Source organism: Monodelphis domestica, chromosome 1 (assembly GCF_027887165.1).
Source record: "Monodelphis domestica isolate mMonDom1 chromosome 1, mMonDom1.pri, whole genome shotgun sequence".
Lineage (NCBI taxonomy): Eukaryota > Metazoa > Chordata > Mammalia > Didelphimorphia > Didelphidae > Monodelphis > Monodelphis domestica.
This window is the reverse complement of record NC_077227.1, coordinates 472625648-472638417: the sequence shown is the minus strand read 5'-3', so window position 1 is coordinate 472638417 and position 12770 is coordinate 472625648.

Genomic DNA, 12770 nt, shown 5'->3' with positions numbered 1-12770 from the left:
AATTCTGCACTCAGCCTACAGAAGGACACCGCCTGCCTCTCTCTCTCTCTCTCTGGCAAAGCCGGAAACTCTCATCTCCGCTGAGGGCTTTCCTGTCTTGACTTAACCTTCAAGCTGTGGTTTGCTCTGCTAGACAGGGTGAGGGGAGACTAATGGGGTGGGGGTGGGGGAGCAGAACCAAATCTCCTACCTGACCCTCTCCCCCCAGCCCCCAGACTCTGCCCAGCACAACCAGAGGCCGAGGGACTCAGGCTGAGGACTCAGTCCTCTTGAAGAGTCAGTGAATGAACCAGAGACCTCTAATGACTGGTCCTCATGAGCGACCTACCCATTCCCCTATCTGTAGAACTGTGAAAGCTTTGTTAGGCTAAAAAAGTCTCCTATAGGTTCCTCAGATCAGGGGATGGAGACACAGTGAGGAAGGGGAGGATTGAGCCACTGGAATCTAGGATTCCTGGAGCCAGAGCTCAATAGAGAGGAATAGGGGAATAGTCGGAGGTAGAAAGTGGGGCAGAATTTCCAGCAGCATGCACATTCTCCCAGTCCTTGTTGGCCCTTGACCTTGGATTGCTCGTGGGTTACCCAGAGTCAAAGAGGACAGTGAAATTGGGAAGGAAGAGTTTCTATGCTACCAGGTCCTTGACCAGTCTTGCTCCAAAGGGTTGTTTCCCTTCCAGAAGAAACTCTTAGAGACGCCTTTCAGGGTATTGGAGAGTGAGGAGTCATGAGCCTGAGTTTTAGATCAACTGTCATGGGAATGGGTTTTAATAGCTCTGAGGGGTAGGTCGTCTTATCTTGGAGATATTGACTGGGTCCATTTGCAAAGACACTTGAGAAGAAACCCAGCACCAATGTCTATTACCAACCCCCAGTATACAGGATTATACCTGTGTGACCTTGGGCAAGTGACCTAACTTCCCTAAGCCTCGGTTTCCCTATCTGTAAAATGAAAGAGTTAGATGAAATAGCCTTTGAGGTCTCTCCTACCACTAGCCCTACAATCCCATGATCCTTCCATCTCTTTAACATTGTAAAGTCCCAGAATCAGTGTTAACCTTCAGGATCCTATCTCTGACCAACTCCTTGCCATTCCCTTCCTGTTAAAGATTTTGCAAAATATATAATTTCCCTTTATAACTTGTTAAGGAGTTGTCATTTAGTGCTATAAGCATCTAAATCTATATATCCCCTTTGAGGAGAGTTATTTCTCTAAGTTTACTGTCTTGATATGTGTTATAAACTGGTCTTTTATTTTGGTCTAAGAAGCACAGAAATAATTGGGGTGGGATGGGGTTCAATTAGTTCATTTTTTTTAAGTGGAAAAACATACAGATTAGGTATGCTATGACATTTGGGATAAATTCCTAGGAACCATCTTTTCTCTGCTCAGACTATGAATCTACAAAAAGCTCTTACCTACAGCCTTGACTATGAATGAATAAGCTCTTCTGATTAATGTGAGCATTCAAATCAACTACAAAGGACCCATGAAGAAAAATGCTATCCACCTCCAGGGAAAGAACTGATTTATGGAAGTATGTATTATATGTTTACCACCTCCACCCCCCTTCTCCCTCTCTCTCCCTCCCTCTCTCTCTCTCTCTCCTTTTCACCCTTTCTCCTTCTCTTCCTCTCTCCCTCTCTCCTTCTCTCTCTCCCTCTCTCCCTCTCTGTCTCTGTCCCAAATGTTGGCCTTCTCTAACCAGGGAATGGAAATGAGGGAGGGAGAATTCAAAATGTAACCCACCCCCCAAAATATATATGAATATAAATATATATAAGATGAAAAAAAAAAAACCTTAAATAGGGTTTTTTTTTAAACTCTCTAACCTGACCAGTTGGATGGGAAGAGGCAAGTTGAAATATGGCAAAGCCACAAACTTTCAGAGAAATAGCAGGGAAGATGGAGGATTTAAACAACGCCAAAATGCATCTGTTTCCTGAAACAACTGTGAAAAAGAAGGGGAGGACAGGAGAGAGAGAATCTGGCCCCAGAGAGGTCACTGGGATTTTAAACACTGATTTCTAGTACTTGGTATGTAGCCCCCTCCCCCCCTTAAGTCATCCTTTGTATCAAGGTGGGGAGTATTTTAAATTGCCATGAAGCCCCTTCATTCTGGGGCTGCTACCCTTCTACCCTCTTAGTTCAGCTCAGAGCCACACCCTTACTGGGTCTGGCTGGGAACCTTCCCATCCCCAGATAATCTCATCCAGGAAAGTTGGGGTGGGGGGGAGGGCTGGAAATGCTGAGTGAGTGGTTATGGGGAGGGCCTGCATTGAAGGCAGGAAGATGACTGGAGGCTGGACATCCTGTTTGTCTCTCTAGCCTGGAAACCTTGTTGAAAATCAAAACCTACCCTATAGTTTGCCCTTCCTCTTCCCCCCATGGGCAACCTGACTTCTTTGCTTGGAGTTGATTTTGTTACTGTATGTCTGAGAAGTTGGGGAACAGAGAAAAACGATCACTTTTCAGGTTTAAAAATTTCTTTTAAAAAAGTCATAGTGCCTCGTTTTCTGGGAGTGGATTTGATGGACAATTCCCTATTGGTGAACCAACTTACTATTCCCAGTGAGGGGTAGGTCTGGGAACAGAGGCCCAGTATATTTTCCCTTTTCTGATCTAGGAGCCTCACTAGATGGGGGAAAAGAGAAATTCAGGCTCGGCACTGTACTTGCAAGAAGTTAGGAAGGATCAGAAAGAGGGCTATGGTCTTATGGGTTGAAGAACTTTCCTACTTCTCACCTACCCTCACCCCAACTGCCTCTCTTCCCTCCCCTCCCTTTTTTTACTGCCCCCACTTACTCTCCAGCTACCTGAATATGGGCCTGACAATTCTCAGTCTGTATTATGGTATGACCAAGGCTTCATCAGAACCACAGTATGACTGAGGTTAAGTCAGAACCACATCCTCAGGCTGGTGGCCATTTATTCAGTAAGCATTCTTGTGTGCACAGCATTGCATTAGGTCTAGCGGAGATAAAATGTTTAGATATGACAAGCCTTCATGTAGCCAGGACAGATATAGACACAGCTTATAATCCTCTCTTCTGGGGATTGGCTATATTTCCTAAGAAACTTGGACCACCCTTGAAAGTGTCTAAAGGGACAGAAAGAATAAACACAAAAGGGGTCAAATGGGTGGGGGAGGGTTTGATCTCTTTTCTGGAAAAGCTCTGTGCAGTGTTCATTGGCCAAGACCTTACATTCTCTCCTAAGAACCACAACAGATACACCTTCGTCTTAGAAGGAAGGCATGGGACAGTTGAAGACATTGTCTTGTCTTAAATCTTAAGGTAAAAGTAAAGGCTCAACAGAGCCAGTCAGAGCCGAGGAGATCTAGGATATTCCTACTTAACCTTTAACTTTTGTTTCCAAAGCTGGGACAGTCAGTCACGTAACATTATATCCCAGTGGCCCTTGTTCCCACAGTTTCTGAGAATGGAGATGCTTATCAGTACCACTGGCTGCTAGCGGTGTCTTTTATAAAAGAATCCCAGCTCTCTACATTCTCTTTGGTGTCCCTAGGCTCTGGTTGGCTAGACAACAATGTCTCTTTCAAGCCAATAGGATGAGTCCGTCCTCCAAAGTGAGATTTTTTCAATCAATAAATTCATTCTAGTTTTTTCTTTCCTCCTTCCTTATTTTCCTTTACTCACCTTTTTAGCTGACCATTGAACTGTCAGCGTTTATTTATGGACAGTGACATTCATACTTCAGCTGTTCACACGTGCTTTTTCTGCCACCTGGAATATCCTCTCTTCCCTTCCACTCATTAAGATCCACCCATCACTTAGTGTCCAGCTCCCATCCCACATCTTTCAGGAAGCCTTGACTTATTCCAGTCAATTCTCATTGACTTCATTTTTGGAATTCTTATATCACTTACTGTGTGTTTGACCTACATAATTTACAAATACTCTTTCTTTCTCTATCTTGTATTATCTGTACCTATCTTCCCCTAATTGGCCACAGACTGAGCCCCACTGGCCATGGCCAAACTCAAGTCTCTCGCCCTGGCCACAGGTGGATTTCCCAACCCAAGCCACAGACTTCCCAACCCAAGCCCTAACAGACCAGAGACTGACACTAAAATGTAAGACTGCAGGATCATGGATATTTTCATTAACACATGACACTGTACAAAGTACCTTAAGAACAATGAAACAATATTAAGACTCTGGTCCAGGGGCTTTTAACTGTTTTTTTGATGATTAAAGAAGGCTGCTGGTGGGTAGTGGATAGAGTGCTAGACCTAGATTCAGAAAGACCTGAATCTTATACTTACTTGGCTATGTAGTCCTGGGCACATCACTGAACCATTGCCTGCCTCAGTTTCCTCATCTGTAAGATGGAGATAATAATAGCACCTATCTTCCAGGATTGCTGTGAGAATCAAATGAGATATTTGTAAAGCACTTGGCATATTGTCTGGCACATAGTAAGTGCTTAATAAAGTATTTATTCTTTTCTCTTTCCATTCCCTCATGAACTTTTTTGAGAGACTAGTGAAGCTAATGGACCCCTCAGAATGTTTTTAAATGCATAAAATAAAATGCCTGGGGTTACAAAGGAAACTATTTCTATTGGAACACAATTATCAACATATTTAAAAATTGTGGACCCCCTGATTCATTGAACCCCTGTAGGGGACTGTGGGCCCTTGCTTTGGATAAAGAAGACACATACAAAGTCACAATGAAGGCAGTGTCATGCAATGGAAAATATATGTTTGGTGTCAGGTTTTGAATACTGGCTCTGCTTCCAGTGTGACCTTTGCCAAATCATTTAACTTTTCTGGATCTCAGTTTCCTAATCTGTAAAATGAGGGTATTGGACTAGATCATCTCTGAGATCTCATTCAGTTTTAAATCTTTGTTCCTGTGACTCAAAGAATGTTTCAACAACAGGCAAAAAACAAGTAAGACTAGTCTTATGCTGGGTAGTGGAAGCAAGACTTTTTTTGTAGAGTATGAGGAAAAAGGGAATGATGTTCATTCTGAGGTACAACTGACTAATCTCAGATCCTTTCCTGAGAGCCCATTATTTTGTCCAAGGCTACTTGGTAACTGAAGGTAACTGCAGGTGAGGAAAGCGGTGCCTTCTCAATGTGAGAGGGGCAGAAAACAGAAGATAGGGGCACCATGGGCAGACTTTACTGATTTCAAAGTATTATTGACTGAAGGATGATCCTGTAAATAGCACACCTATTATCTAGTTGTTTAACTCAAAAGAGATTTGGAGCAGTCCTAGACTTTCCCTAGACTTAAGGTCTAGAGACTTCCTGAACCTAGGTCCCAAGAAACTCAATCAGCCTCTACATACCCAGCACCCAAAGTTGATGATGGGAAACAATGGAAAATTCCACAGAGGTGAAGGAACATTCTTAAATAGATTGTTCACAATCTTCCTAAACAATGAGGGAATGTTTCCAGCAGCCAACGAGTTCTGCAACGCCTGGCTGTATTTGTTGGGACCAAAATAGATTACCATTTGGGTTGCAAATGTAATGGATCTTTGGCTTGGAATAGACTCTCTACTAAGGGAGGAGGAATGTTTCTGAGAGCAGCAGCAGGAAGGTAGTCCTGAGGATTGCTCTGTAGCCACTTGACATACTGTAGCTCCTGCTGTTCACGAAGGCCAGTGTTTTCCATGGGTAGATGAGAGTTAGTAGAAATGGACAGCAATGACAGTTGTAGGTGGGTAGTGACTAGTGCCCATCTGAGGATGTCTTCTCTGAAGGAAACACAAAGACCTAATGGCAGCTGGAAACCCTACATAGCTGAGGTCAGGAGGCATCTCCTAATCCAGTTCTGATAATCCAGGATGGAACAAAACTCAGTTCTTTGCTTCTTTAAATCCTACCTATTCTTTAAGATCTAATACACCTCCTCTGTGAAGCAAGCTCCATCACTCTAGCTGCCAGACAACACCCCCTTCTCCTAACTGCTAGAACATTTACAATCTCTAATCAGCCAATAGTCTGTCCCTCTAGTCAAAGAACACATAAAACCCTTACTTGTTCTCTAGTTTCAGAAATCTTGGAATATATAACATAGAGTAGAAAGGAAGCCTTAGAACATGTGAATATTAGCATGAAGAATACAGAACTTTAGCACCTAGAAGAGGTCTTAATTCACTTCTCTACAGTTGTGAAGCTCTCTGAAGTTATGGGGGAATGAGAGTCTCATATTCTTGGATGAAAACTCTACTGTTTTGGGGTGGTGTCTATGTTTACAAAAATCACAAGTTTGACTCAGGCTATTGCTTCACCTTGCCAGGAATGCCTTGAGCCCTCCCCCCCTCCCCCCAGGTGTCCAGCCCTGTGCTAGCTTGATCACCTAGCTAACCTGCTGAACTCAGTCTGTCATTTCCATCCTTCGGGGAAGATGAAAAAGTTTGCTGTGCTCTCAGGCTCTTTTTTCTGCCCTTTTCTCTCTGATGTACTTAATTTCCAGTAATCTAGACCCTTTTGCTCTTAATTGGAGGAACTGGGGTGGGATACATGAGATACAAGAGAGATGGTTCCCATCCTCTGTATTCGATTTGGTGAGAGTGACATAAGGCATAAAACAATATCAAATGGAGTTGTCAGGGACTCTTGGAGTTGGGGGGCAGTTGTAGATATTTTGTGGTAGAATTTGCTGTTTCCATATTAGCCAAGCTTGGGTCTCTTTGGACTACGATGGAAATGATGGAATAGGAAAACAGCTTTTAGTTCAGGCAGGTCTCATGCTATTCTATTGTGGGCACTTGTGATACTTTTGCCACTGAACTAACCTCTCTGAGCCTTTTTCCCCATCTGTAGAATGAAAGGTTAAGATGAGAGGATCTCTAAGGTTTCTTCTAGCTTTAACATTCTAGGATGCCATGTCTTTAACCTAGTTGTTGACCTTCAGCTGAACAACGCAGCTAAATGAGAAGTTGAATTCTCATCAGGAAAAGACTCGGACTAAATTTATGTCTTCAACACCCAACGCTCAGACCTTTATTCTTTCAGGCTCTTAAATGAGAGGTCATTCTCCCTCGCCTTTCCCCTCACCCCCTGAAAAATGTCTAATTCCTCTTGACGCAGTTCCCTTTCCCCTCTGGAGAGAAGTTTTTATTGTTCTGAAGAGCCGGCTCCCAATCTCCCCCTCACACTCACTTCCTGTTTCCTGGCTTAGGGGAAACACAGATTTCTCGACTGGCTAAGCAGATGCCTCTTTCTTTTTTTTTCTTTTTAAGGATATGAGAAAAAAAAAAGTAGCACAATGCTTAGAATCCTAAAATCATAGAACATAAAATATAAGAGCTGGAAAATGATCTTAGTTTAGAGAATGATAGAACATAGATCTGGAGTCCATTAATCTAACCACTTTTCTTGACAAATGGGGTAAGTTGAGGCCCAGGGAAGAGAATTAACTAAATCCTGGTCTACTGATCATAGATTTCGAACTGGAAGGAAACTTAGGGATCATGTAGTCCAATGTCTTTATTTTACAGATGAGGAAACTGAGATGCAGAGAGATGAGGTTGCTTTGATCCCTCAAAAACTCAAAAGCTCTTTTCAATTTCTGGCATATGCCATATACCAAGTGGCAGAGCTGGGTTCAAGCCAAGGCTCCTTGACTCCAGGAGTTCTCTTTCCATTGAACCAAGAATAGAACCCAGGTCTCCAGTACCCACATAGTCTATTGCATTTCATTAAGATTGGGGGAGGGTTTAGTAATTTATTTATTTAATTTTATTTTTTAAATCCTTACCTTCCATCTTGGAATCAATACGGTGTATTGGTTCCAAGGCAGAAGAGTGGTTAGGGCTAGGCAATGGGGGTTAAGTGACTGGCCCAGGGTCACATAGCTGGGAAGTGTATGAGGTCAGATTTGAACCTCCTGTCTCTAGGCCTGGCTCTCAATTAGGAGTTAGTAATTTAAAGTGGAAGAAAGAATTAAGTGTCACCCCAGCTCTTTCCAAACCAACTTCAAGCTTGATAAAGTATCCATAAGAACCCATAGTAAAAGCTGAGCTTGAACTGTTCTAAGCAAAATTAGAGAACATAGAGAATCAGGGGGGAACCTTTTGAAGTCATGGACTAATCCTACATTCTTGGGAATTTCCTTAGAGAAAAAAATCATTATCAATGTTTTCTTGGTCTCATCATTAGAAAGGAACCCTAGAAAGGAAGGAAACAAGCATTTTTAAAGTACCTGTTATGTGCCAGACACTCACTGCTCTGAGCACTTTATAAATATTACCTCACTTGAATTTCATAACAACCCTTTGAGCATAAAAGGACTACAAACCTAGAACCCATATGGGCTACCAAGAAGCAGCTGAAGATTTGTGATTAAAGCATTGGGCCTGCAGTCAGGAAGACCTAAATTCAAATCCAGCCTCAGATACATCCTACCTGGGTGACCTTGGGCAAGTCACTTAACTCTGTATGCCTCAGAGGCAGTGAGGTATCTGGGTTTGGAGTCAGGAAGACCTGAATTCAAATTCAAATCTATCCTCAGATCTAGTTGTGAGATCCTGGGAAAGTTATTTAACTTCTAACAAATGGATCCACTAGAGAAGAAAATGGCAAACCACTTTAGTCACCTCACCAAGAAAGCCCCTTGGATAGTGATTGTCCATGGGGTCATGAAGAATTGAATACAATTGAACAATAACAATAACAAGCCCAGAAGTAGGATAATTAATCTTTTTTTTTAAACCCTTACCTTTCATCTTAGAATCAAAACTGTGTATTGGCTCCAAGGCAGAAGGAGTGGTAAGGGGTAGGCAGTGGGGGTTAAGTGACTTGTCCACAGTCACACAGTTAGCAAGTGTCTGAGATCATATTTGAACCCAGGATTTCTTGTCTCTAGGCCTGGCTCTCCATCCACTGAGCTACCCAGCTGCTCCCAATCCTTAATCTTTTTACACCATGTTATAACTTTTGTTTGGAAGGATTCTCAGAGAGGTTTCAGCTTCCATTGCTACTCAGCCACCATGTTGCCTCCACTCATGTATATAACCTTGGGTGAAGTCTATATATAAGCTTCTACTAATGTTTTATGTTCTTTGTTCCAAGATCCTTTCTAATATGCTCTTTGAATAGAGGACACCTATAATCAACAATACTTTGAAATGCACAAAATAAAATGCATAAATTACAACAGAAACCAATTATAATGAAATAGTCATCAAAGTATTTTTTAAAAACCAAGTTCTTGAACTAGTTGGTTCTAGAACATTAGGACTGGAAAGGATCTTAGACTATTGGATGTTGGAGGCAGCTAGGCATGGGCACTGGAGGTCCTGGGTTCAAATCAGATATTTCCTAGCTGTGTTACTCTGGGCAAATCAAACTGCTCTTGAGCATGCTAGGGAATAAGAAAGAAAAAAAAAAGATATTCTTATCTTTTATAATCTCATGGTCCCCTCCAACTAAGAGTCTATTCATTGGAAAGGGAACTTGGAGATCACCTATTAAGATTCCCTCATTTTATATAAGAAACTGAAGCCTTTAGAGACATGAATTAGGATCATAGGATCATAGGTCTAGAACTACCTGGGAGGGACCCTGGAGGCCATCAAGTCCAACCTCCTCATTTTACAGCTGGCAAAACTGAAGACTAGCAGGTTCAGTGACTTGCCCAGAGGACTACTCAGTAGAGGTGGAATCCAAACTCAGGCTTTGTGACTCCAAAGCCAGCACCCTTTCTATGGTTCTATTCCATCTTCCTGACTGGTCACACAAACTGAAACTTGGGTCTTCTGATCTGAACATTGCTAACACCTATGTTCCATAGAGTGACTGCTGGCTCTTAGTCCAGTGGTCTTTCCACTGTATAGATATCCCTTTCACAGGATATATCCCTTCCATCGTGAAATAACATGGGTCAGCATAAGAATTAAATGGAAATATTGTGGGAATTTTATAGAAGCTGCAAATGACAAGCAAAAGTCAGCATTTGATGCAAAAGTTTAGAAATTCAGAAATGCATAAAATACATGTAGAGTATTGTGTAATACCAACATATTTTATCTTTTAATACTATAAATATGCAGTTTCTTTTTAAAAATAATTTAAAAGTTTAAAGTTTGAGAAAAGAATGCAAAACCCAGCAGATGACACACAAAGACTAGAAATGCAACAATATCTTTAAAAGCTTAGTGACATAAATGCATATAAGATACTGTAAATACCCCTTAAAAGAAAAAGGAAAAAAAATCAGACCTTCTCTGGTACAAAGGGAAGGTCAAAAATTTTTATGCAGATTTTTCAGATCTCAGGGGCACCCCCGTCAAATCCCTAAGATGTAGAAGGGAAACCTGTACCTTATTTTTAACTTCTGGGTAAGCCTGGTTCTTTTGTGACCCACTCTGAAATAACTGGTTTAGGGAATCTTCTCTTCTAAAGAAAGAAGGTGAATGGAAGACTACATGTGGAAAACCCAGGAAGAGGTTCTCAACAGCCAAGGTTGGATGGGGCTCAGCTGATGAAGCAGAGAATTAGGAGGCCACACTGATCTGAGAGAAAAACAGTGAATTTTCCAGGACAGGGTTTGGGATGTTCTAGTCCTCATCACCACATGAGAAAATAGCAGGAAAGGTTTGGGGATTAAAAAAAAAATTTCTCTCTGATTGGGCCCTGGGATCCCAGACTGAAATTTGGACAATTCCTAGTTATACTAGATTCCAGTCTTTAATTGTTGGAAATTGGGGTCCAAGGGGTTGCCTTAAACAGACTTCCTGGCACTATGTCTGAGATAGTTTAAGGTTGACAAGCTTGGATCTCTGGGCCCACAACAATGCTAGTGCTCTCCTTGTTGCCCCCTAACTAGAGCACTCCCTATATAAATCCTGCCCATCCTTAAAGGTCCAACTCCTGTTCATATTCTTCTATGATCTCTTCCTCTAATTGACCATTTCAAGTCATAGTGACCTCTCTTTCTTCGCCTTAGGTCATCCAGAACTTTTGTCTCCTCTACACAATTTAGCTTCCCTTTGTGTCATTGGAACACCTTCCATGTTCTTTAAGTTTCAATTTTGTTAAATTACCCTTTCAGATATGTTTTCTCCCCACCTTCCCACCCCCTATGCTCTCACTCGACAATTCCAGATCAGTAGTGATTTCGGCTATAGCTACATGGGCCAGCCAACTAAGTTTTCTTCAGGCAGTGCCAACGTTAACTAATGTTCACATATTTAACTCTAGACCAGAAGCTCTTAGTCTTGTGTTGGGGACCCATTTGGCAGTGTGGTGAAGCCTATGAATCCCTTCTCAAAATAGTGTTTTTATTATGGGTATGGTGGCACATACCTATACTTCTTGATACTAGAGGTGCTAAAGCTTATTGATCACTTGAGTTTGGGAGTCCTAAGTGTGGCTAAAACTGATTGGTTGTCTATATCAAGTCTAGTGCCAATATGGTGGACCTCTAGGACCAAGGGGCCACCAAGGTGTCTAAGAGGGGAAAATTAGCCCATGTCAGAAATAAAACAAATCAAAGTTTTCATGCTGATCAGCAATGGGACTGGGCTTGGGAATGGCTGCTGTATTTCCAGTCAGGGTAAACGAGGAAGACTGTCTCAGGGGGAAAAGAAAAGTTTTAAATGCATGAAATAAAATAGATAGGATTACAAAGGAAACCAGTTATATTAAAATATAGTTATAAAATATTTAAAAAAACAAATTCACAGACCTTAAAATTAAGTTAATTTAGATTCTCCAACTTGGACTTCATGGATGTGTTTGATATATTCATCTTTGTTTCCTCTAAGCATAGGTGAAGTCAGTATTTGACTCATAATAAGTATTCAATACTTATTGAACTGAATGGTTTGGAATTATGGAAATTCCATACAGCCTTTCCCCATTCTAACAGTTGTTATCATTGGAAACAAGACCCAAGTCCTTCACAAGTTAAACAATTCACCCTACGGAATATACTGGAATCTCTTGAATAACCAAGGAAATGCAAATAATATCTTCCTTCACTAAAGAAAGGGCTCAAGGCTTCATTTGACTCACCTCCTTACTAGCCTGATTACTGTAATCTATCTGCCTGGCAGCTCAGTCCATCTCCTTCAGGGACACAAAGAGCCAAGGACATACAACTCTTCCCAGAAATAACTTAGAAAGCAATTAACTAGTTCAATTAAATGTATTCCAATAAATATTTATCACACGCCTACTACATGAAAGTCATTCTGTTATATATTCTGAGGATACAAAGATAGAATGGAAAATAAAACCCACTGTCAAGGGGCTTACATTATACTGGAGGAATAAAACATATAAATAGAGGAATGAATGAATTTAGAAGTTGGTACAAATTTCATCTTCCCAGCTCCCTCTCCCTTCCCTGTGAGATAACCTTCCATCTACCTTGTAAATATCTTCTATGTTTCTAGTTATTTATATGTTGACTTTCTATTAGAATGTTCGCTCCCTAAAGGCAAGAACAGAAGTTGTTCCTGCATCTCTCTTTATTCCTAGCACTTAGCAGTGTTTAGCAAAAAAGTAAATGCTAATTATATACTTGCTGACTAATTAAAAAAGCATTTACTAAGCATTTACAGTGTGTTGATTAGTGTATATGGGGTATGCAGGGAGGACTAGCACCTCTAGTGTGAGGGTTTACCCTACCCTTTTCAAGGTTACTTGCCCACTTTGGGCCTCTTTCTCTCATACAACTCTCATTTATGGATCCAAGAAGCTGTAGCATGTGCAACAGATGGGTTAAACCAGGTTGAGGGTAACTAACATGCATCAGATCTGTAGGTGAGTTAGGAAGGT